Source organism: Drosophila takahashii, chromosome 3L, assembly GCF_030179915.1.
Source record: "Drosophila takahashii strain IR98-3 E-12201 chromosome 3L, DtakHiC1v2, whole genome shotgun sequence".
Classification (NCBI taxonomy): Eukaryota; Metazoa; Arthropoda; class Insecta; order Diptera; family Drosophilidae; genus Drosophila; species Drosophila takahashii.
In genome coordinates, this window is record NC_091680.1 from 1,933,203 (window position 1) to 1,941,938 (window position 8,736).

Below are 8,736 nucleotides of genomic sequence, written 5' to 3' on the forward strand. Positions count from 1 at the left end.
AAGTAAAACTGATTAATTGCCTTGCAATTAATAATGAGGAACGGTAAATGGCAGGTAATAAATTGCACCAGCTCCCTATGGCGAGCTCATGGGTCAACGGGGGATTTTCCTAAGGGGAATAAAAAAGATTTAGATGTTAGATGTTAAAGAAAATCCTCTGCATCATCATTCGCAGCTGCGAGAATCGGGAATCCGGAATTTTTGTTTATGCACCGCCAGTGAAGAGAGATATTTAAAGGAAATCATTCGAGGAGGCGTTTCACTGGGTGAAAACTTTCCACTTGGCAACCCGAAATTGGGTTAGAGGTCATCTGGCCAACGATCTGGGCAATCAAAGATGTATTTGTTTAAAAGCGATTAAGGGAACTTGTTTTATAGAACATAAATACAAGATAATTCAGTATTTTGAATGTAAGGTTGGTAACAATGGTCGAAATTTAGAATGCCATACCTTTCCAAGTTCGTAATTAAATTAAATTAAAGTTTTTGCAAAAAATCATGATGTAACCCTTAAAAAAATGTTAAAATGGGTCAAAATATAAGTTATGATAATGATTTGGCAAGACTTTTGGCAAAAGCAGTAGAAACAATTCCGAAAAATTAGAACATTATTTTACGCATAAAATGTTTTATACACCCAGAAAAAAAAATTACCTTGATTTAAGTCCACGTTCCTTAAATTAAGGAACGATGGACTAAAAATGGCTAAATAAGGCTATTCATGGACTTAAAAGTTTTCATCCCATATACATTTTAAGTCTACATGGACTAATTTTGGACTTAAGGCCATATGGACTGTTACATGGACTTAGGTCCATTTTTAGTCCATGTAGACTTAAAATGTATATGGGATAAAAATTTTTAAGTCCATGTATAGCCTTATTTAGCCATTTTAAAGCCATTATTCCTTAAATCAAGGTCAATGGACTTAAATTAAGGAAATTTTTTTTTCTGAGTGTAGTAAATCATAATTTTTTCATCATCACTTTTCTGCCTTAATTACAATAATCTTTCATGAGTACTTTTAAAATACCTTCCCCACCCTGCTCGGTATTTAATTTTCAAGTAATGCAACCTATGTGAACTAATGCCTGTGCTCCCTTATCAGCCACTTTTGCCGCCCCCCTTATAATAGATCAACTTTAGTGGAGTCTTTAAGTTCTTTTCGTGGAATACCGCTAAAATACCTAGTCAATTACAAGATGATTTATGAAGTCCGCGGCTGGAAACCGCAGGAGAAAGATCTATTGCCACCTTTTTTCGGGAGGATGCCCCACACTCGGTGACTGATGATGGTGCCTAAAAGGTTCCCCAACTCCTGCAGTTTCCTCCGATTTCCCCGCCCAACCTCAATAAACATATTTCCCTCCATACATTTCCTATATTTTCTGTTCCGGCTGCGCCTGCGCACTCTAATTTTTATTGCGCCCTAAGGGTCGTGACTTTTCCCCGCCTTTCACCCCGCATTCTCCTCAGTTTTCCTCTTGGTTTTCCCCCCAAGTAAATTTTTTATGAATTGTCTGCCGCCTGTTGTTGTCGGTTGTTTGTTTTCTTTTGGCTCCTTTGGTACGCGCTATTAGCATAAGTTCCTTGTTATTACTTTTCTATTTTCGGTGCCAGTTCCCTCGAGTGCAATTCAATTGCGACTTCTCTGTGTATCTCAGTGTCTTTCTACAGAGAATCGAGAGTGGAGAAGTCGAGAATCTTGAATCTCAGTCGACAAGTGTTTCTGTCCCTGTAGAAAAAGCGGGGGAATCATCTGGGCGGTGATTATGTTGAGTGGGCTCGGAAAATGAACTCTGAACTCCTTTGAAGTTTTCCCTTCTTTCTGCTTGGAAAACTGCAGCTGGAGTTGAGGAGAATAGAGCAGAGATTTTCCTGGGCAGGTGCATTGGAATGCAAATGTAAAATAAGTTGGGTATAGTTAAAAAGAACTTATTGAAAAGCGTATAAGTATTTAGAAAATTATATTTATAATTATATATATTTCAAAGGTTTACGGACAACCGGATCTTAAATATTCTTTGACAGAAAAAACAATTATAAAACCATTTTGGAGGATAAAAACAAACAATTCAAGAAACCCCTTGAGAAACCCTTTATTCCCACAAATTAATCAGGCTGACTGTCGCCTTTTTCCCCATCCAAATATGTGCTACACCTTTGGGATTCCCTCGGTTGCGCCTCATTAGCCACGACGTGTTAACCATTAGGACAATAGTTTACTTGGCTTAGATCTACCCTTTCTTTTTTATAGAGAAACTACTCCTAACCCTTAAACATCTCGGAGGCTTATTAATGATGTGGCTGCAAGTTGATGACTCTGTGGTTATCTGAATTCTGCTTAACGGACAACGGACAATATTTAACGGACAAGCAGAAATGGCAGGTAGCACAGGCATCTCAGCTGCCTTCTTCCAATCACAGGCCAGCGAACGAAAGAGAAGGGAAATCAGAACCCAGAACCCAGAACCCAGAAACGGGTTTCGTAACCTGACCCACAAAGCCTTGGTCATCCGCAGATGCTGCCTCTTTCTGACCCGAAGACTTTTGAATCTCCCAACTGGACTCAAGTGAACAACTGGGCAATCGCCATTGCTCCGATCGGAGAGGCCACGCCCCCTCCTATTGCTTTTCTTTTCGGTTATTTGGTTTAATACTATCTGCAACATTGGTGCAACATATTTTGATTTAATTAAAAACTATGCAAAATGAAAGGAAACTAGAAAATTAAACGGGAAAAGGGGTGGGGGAGTTTTGAGCTACAGGAGCCACTTGCAACTTTGTGTTTTCTGTTATTAGAAGGAAGTCACAATTGGTAGAAATTAAAAATACTGAACTAAAGGATATCCTGTAAAAATGAAAAATTATAATTAATAATAAGGAAAAATGGCACAAAAAAAAGTATCTTATGCAGAAAAATTGTAAGACAAGTATATATTTTTGGAAATGAAAGGAAATGCCAATTGGGCCATAAAGGATACTCATGTCCTTAAAAAAATAGAATAAACAAAATAAATAACTAATAAGGACTAATGGAGGAGAGTAAATTAAAATAATATAAAATGAATAATATTATTACGTTATGATTATTTCATTATTCATTCTTATATAACATCCTAATTTTTTTTTTAAAGGAAAGATATATTTTCGTTTACTCCTTTTACAATTATTTCTTCTATTTAAGTTAATTGCTTTCCAAAATTATCAAAACTTTTGTAATTGTAATTGTTATTTTAAAGGAAAGATATATTTTCGTTTACTCCTTTTACAATTATTTCCCCCATTTAAGTTAATTGCCTTCCAAAGTTATCAAAACGTTTGTAATTGCTTCAAGCGGCTTTCCAGTGTTATAATCCTTATTAGTATTATCTCACACCTTTCCATTCTTCCCGTAATCCCAACTAACCCCACCCAAAGTGGGTTCTCCAAGGGGTAGCAGAGCCCCATGAAAAAGGATAAAGTTAATCTGCCGAAATTGCAGAGTGGGTGGGTGGAAATACGAAAACCAGACAGCCGGGGATCCAAAGATGTCAGACATTTGTGGTTGCGGCCAAGAGTGGGCGATGGGTATGGAAACATACACACAAAAAAAAAACTCAGTAAAATCAACTGTAATAATTGTCAAACAGGCCCCAACCAGCAAAATTGTCAATTCTACTAAGTAAATAGTCATTTCACAACAACAAAATACACACAATTAGCAAAGACACAAACCCAAAGCAAAAACAAAATACACGTAACTATTTTAATAGTTACGTAACTATCTTTGTTGGTCAATTTTACCAAGCAAATTTTTTTGTGTGTACGTATATAGTATATACTATATAGAGTGGTGGGTGCCAAATATTTAATTCAAATGTAAATTTTGCATATGCCAGGACTGTCAAATGCTCGGCTGCACTTGGAGAGCTGCTGCAGAAACAAAACCCCAAGTTTCTCCTCTATTTTTGCTCATCCAGCCAATTTCCCGAGATGTTTTTCCACAGTCAATACTCGGTTGACGTCACAGATTCTCCGATTCTCTAGCCATGGCACGATTCCTACCCACAGTGACATTCGCCTAATCCCTAAAACACTCTGCTTTGCCACATTTCTCATCTTCCTCTGTCTCACAGACTGCACACAAATAAAAACTTAAGTATTTTCCACTGCTAAATCATAATAAAAACAGAGAGGTTTAATCATCATTTAATCATTTGGTTTTAATTAGAGTGAGGCAAAAAGATGGATAAAAAGTTTAATTTTAAATATGGAAGCTAAACATTTGTAAAAATAATGAAAAAGTGAAGTCAGCATGATAGTAAATTTATTTTAAGATTCATACATAAAAAATGTAAATATTATTTTTACAGCCTTTTTTGAAGTTGTTTTTTATATATATTATTTAAGTTATTGTTTTTTTTTTTTATTCTTTTAGTATGGAAAAATGTGTTAAGTTACGTATTCTTTAATAAATTTATTTTTAGAACCTTAAATATATTTACCTAAAGTTTATTTATTTATTAATTTTACTTACTGAAAGTATGTTGTTAAGTTTAAATTTTATATATTTTTTTTATAACATTTTCTCTTACGATTTCTATATTCCAAGCTATTATTACAACTTATAGGCCTCTTTTATTTTTCTCTCTGCCTTGTTAAAAGTCATGGAATCGAGTGGCTGCGACACCTTGACTTCCTTTTGCTCAACGTTTTCGTTTTCATTTAGTTTTTGGCGGTTCGGTTCTCCTGCTGGGCTTAAATTCCCATTTGGCTTGAAACTAGAAAACAAAGGATCCAAGTATTTTCATACAATTAGGCAAAGGGGAAGGAAATGGGAATGGAAATGGGGAATATGGGGTCCTAGGGGCTCCGGGGGTAATTCCAAGGCAAATATGAACTCCACATTTGACTGCCGAAAACTTGGACAAAACTTTCGACCAAGCCACTCAGGAGTGGGGGGATTTCCAGGGTTTGAGTTTGAGTTTAGTTATTTTGTTTCATTTCGGGTAAATTGCATTTTATTTTGGCCTGCAATGTGGGGGGTTCTAAAACGTTTCTTGCCTGCAGTTTGAATCTTATGCAAATATTTTTCGGCTAAGCTTTTCAAAATGGCATTGGCCGGGGCGAAAGGAGGCCATTGTGTGTGCCAAAAGGAGGAAAAGGACGAGAGATGGTTTTAAATTGAGCCTTGTGGGCTTCGTTACCCATGTGGGGGGAAAATGGGGGATATATGCAGAACTGGGGCCTCTATATGGTAGTTCCAACGTTTTATGGCTGAAATATAAACTCTAATGGATTTCATTTGAATGGTTTACATTGAATTAATGGACACAGGCACAGGCACAGTTGCCTCTGCCAAAAAGTTTTCCCCTCAGAAAAGAAAGTCTTTCTTCGGAGGGAAAAATAGATGGAAAGTTTGCATTTGAACAGGTGATGGAAAGCAGCTCAAGAAAACATAGTGGAAATTCGAACTTTTAAATGGTAAAAATCTGCAGAATGCGTAATTGTTTTTGTTTTGAATGCGTGTTTAGGAAGGAAACCGAAATGTTTACTTAAGCACACAAATTAATTGATACAATAAACTACTAGGAACCGGTAGGGATTTTCCACCTTTTTTTATTCTTTTTTGTTTTCGCATTTACTTGAATGGAAAAGTAACTCATTGATGGATTTTTCGAAAAAAAAAGCTTAGTGTGGTTTTTTCATATAAATACCAAGTAGAAAGCTAATTAAACAAAGTTTTATATCTCCCTAATTTTTAAATTATTTTATAGAATGGTGAATTATTATTCAGCTTTAAAATATATTTGTAAAACCATAACAAATAAATAAATTAGGTTTCTTTTCTTATTTAATTCTTAAAAATCAAAGAACTCAATGTTGATTTTTCTTTGATTTCTTAACCTTTCTTGCAGCTCTCTTCTAGTATTGCACAAATACTTGAAATTATTTCACCACCGATCATGAATGATCGTGTTTCGTACTCCCCCACACTCATTCATCTTTTGTTGCACTTCCCCTGCCACTTCCACTTCCCTTTTGCCCTTCCATTTGCCACTTTAAAAAAAAACAAGAAAAACCACACTTGTCTTCGAATGTCAAAACTTATACGCAACATGTTGCATGGCATTCTCTTATACTCTCTCAGACGCAACACGCTCGAACAGCTGTTGCAACAACTGAGAGAGAGGCCCCATCGAACATGTTCGGGCGTATAAGAGCGCATATCTTTGAGATACAATTTGTATTTTTGTTTTCTTCTGCATTGTTTTTTGTTTTCCCTTCTTCTTCTTCTTGTTGGCTCTTTTCCGTTGTTTTGTTTGCCTTGGTTTGCTTTGCTTTTCCTTGGCTTTTATGGGAGCAACTTTGTTGTTGGGCCCACTGTGCATCGGTTGCACCGAGCTGCGTATCTAAAAGATACTCGGATATACAGATACTCGATTCCTAAGATACTTGCATCGGCATTGTTGTTTTGTTTTTTATTGTTTGTTATTATGCGGCAGGCGTCGCATTCCTTAAGCATTCGTACTTCTTGGCTTGTGCCCTCTTCCTCTGCTTCTCTTCCTTTCGGATTTCTCAATAAAATTACTACCAGCCACTTTCCGTTTTCCGTTTCCCCCACGTTTTTTTGTATTTTCGTATGCGAAGAGTGTTTTGAAAGGGGTTTAGTACTTTGTACGATGTCTAGAAATGTTTTACAGAACGAATCGCACATTGACATTGACGATATATCCTCTGTACTTTTCTTTCAGCACAGTGGAGTCCCAATTTTCACAACTTCGCAAGCTAATATCAAAATATTTATTTACGTAGGTGCCAAAAATCTATTGCATATTTTTTCCTTTCACTATATCTTTTTGCTTGCCTTAATAAACAAAAAATATCTTCGATTAAAAGTGTATTATAAACTGCTGCTTTCTGTTTACATATATATTTATAGAAATATAGAACATTATATTTTTAGGAAGTGAATGGAAATTATTTTTGGTTTGCTGATGACGTTTTTTCTGAAGCAATTGCTAATTTTGGGCTATTGAATCGTTTGCTAATTTGATTTTAGGCTTTTCAAAGAGTTAAGAACTATTGTATGATATAGAAAAAAACTTCTTTATATCTAAACTTTTACTTACTGTACCTCGATCCTCGTCCTTTTCCCATATTTTTTTAGATAGCGTGTTGCAACTATATATCTCCATCCCTTTTCTTCTGTCTGGGACGGAAACAGACACCAGGGGAGGGGTTTTACGGGGGTTTCGAAGGGGGCGGTGCATGTCATAATAATTATTTTATGTTATAAGAAGCAGAGTCCGCAGAGAAATAAGAAGGAAGCAGTGCGAAAAAAATGGGAAGCAGCGAAATTTGAGCGGCGGCATGTGGCAGAGGCAGGTGAGGCTCAAGACCGACGAAAAAAAAAATAAACTATAGTTGACTGAAATCCTTGATTTCCTCGCTCTCTTCCTGTCAAAGGATATCTTTGTAGTTGGCCATCTCTTTCTTCGGCACGAGCAGCAAACAAAATAAACAGCAAACACGAGACGAAGAGGAGAAAGGAGCGCAAGTAACAGCTCCTCCAACTGTTGTTCCTAGCAGGGGCGTGCAAAGGATTTTATCAAGGGGGTCTTAGAAATAAAAGTGGATTTTTTATAAGTGGTAGATCTTAAAAAATCAATGTGACTTTAACTTATTATTGAATTTTGAGGGAAAATAAAATTCATCCAAAAAGAAATCTATATTAAAATAATATTCCAAATTTTGTCAAAGATATTTATATTGTTATGTTGTTATTGAATATAACAGGGTATTTTTTTAGATCCTTATCATTATAAATCAAGGTTAATTTTATCTATTATTGTATTTGATGATAAAAGAAACATAAAAAAACTTTAATATTTTTAAGAAATATATTTTCCTTTTATTTTTGTAATTTATTCATGGAAAAAACTTCTTTTAAAATTTAAGTGACTTAAAGTCTTAAAAATGTGATTATGATAAAGACTTCAACCAAAAATCTCCCCACCTACACCTCTGTTTCTTACTGTTACTTTTGTTGTTTCTGCCCGTGTCGAACATCTGTTTCGATTCCCCTCGTCCCTCTTTTCACTCCCTTCCAGTAATCACATTTTATTGGATTTTATTTTGCGTGCGTTAAATCGCCTAATCGTCTTTGTTATTTTGCTTTTTTTGTTGTCTTTTATTTTTCGGTTTATCTGTATTTTGCATAAATCGCTTTTTGCCTTTGCTGCTCTTCGTTTCTGTTTGAATTTGTTTGATTTTTCGTTTAGCCTCTTTTGTTATTTTTGTGATTTTTTATATTTTGCTTTGCGCAATATTTTCACCTTGTTTTTGTATGTAGTATTTTTGGCTTTTATGATTTTTTCTTTGTTTTCGTTTCATTTTTTTGATTTTTTTGCGGCTCCGAGGGACGGCAATTAAACACGTTAAAAACGGGGGAAAAAAAAGAAAATAAACGGGCGAGAGTGAAAATGAGCGACGAAAAAATATACACAAAACACGAAACAATAACAACTTAAAAAATTGTCTTTTTAGCCAATGCAATTTTTATGGGCAAATGTTTTCTTGTGTATTTTCTTTATTTTTTACGACCGGGCGAAATGGAATTGGATTGAAAGTGTTTTCTTTGGTCGCGTTGGAAAAACATTTGCGGCGCAAGAAATTAATTATAGGCTGTTTTTTTTGAGGGTTTAGCTTATAACACGAATTTTTACTGCTTAAAATAAATAAGTTTTTGTT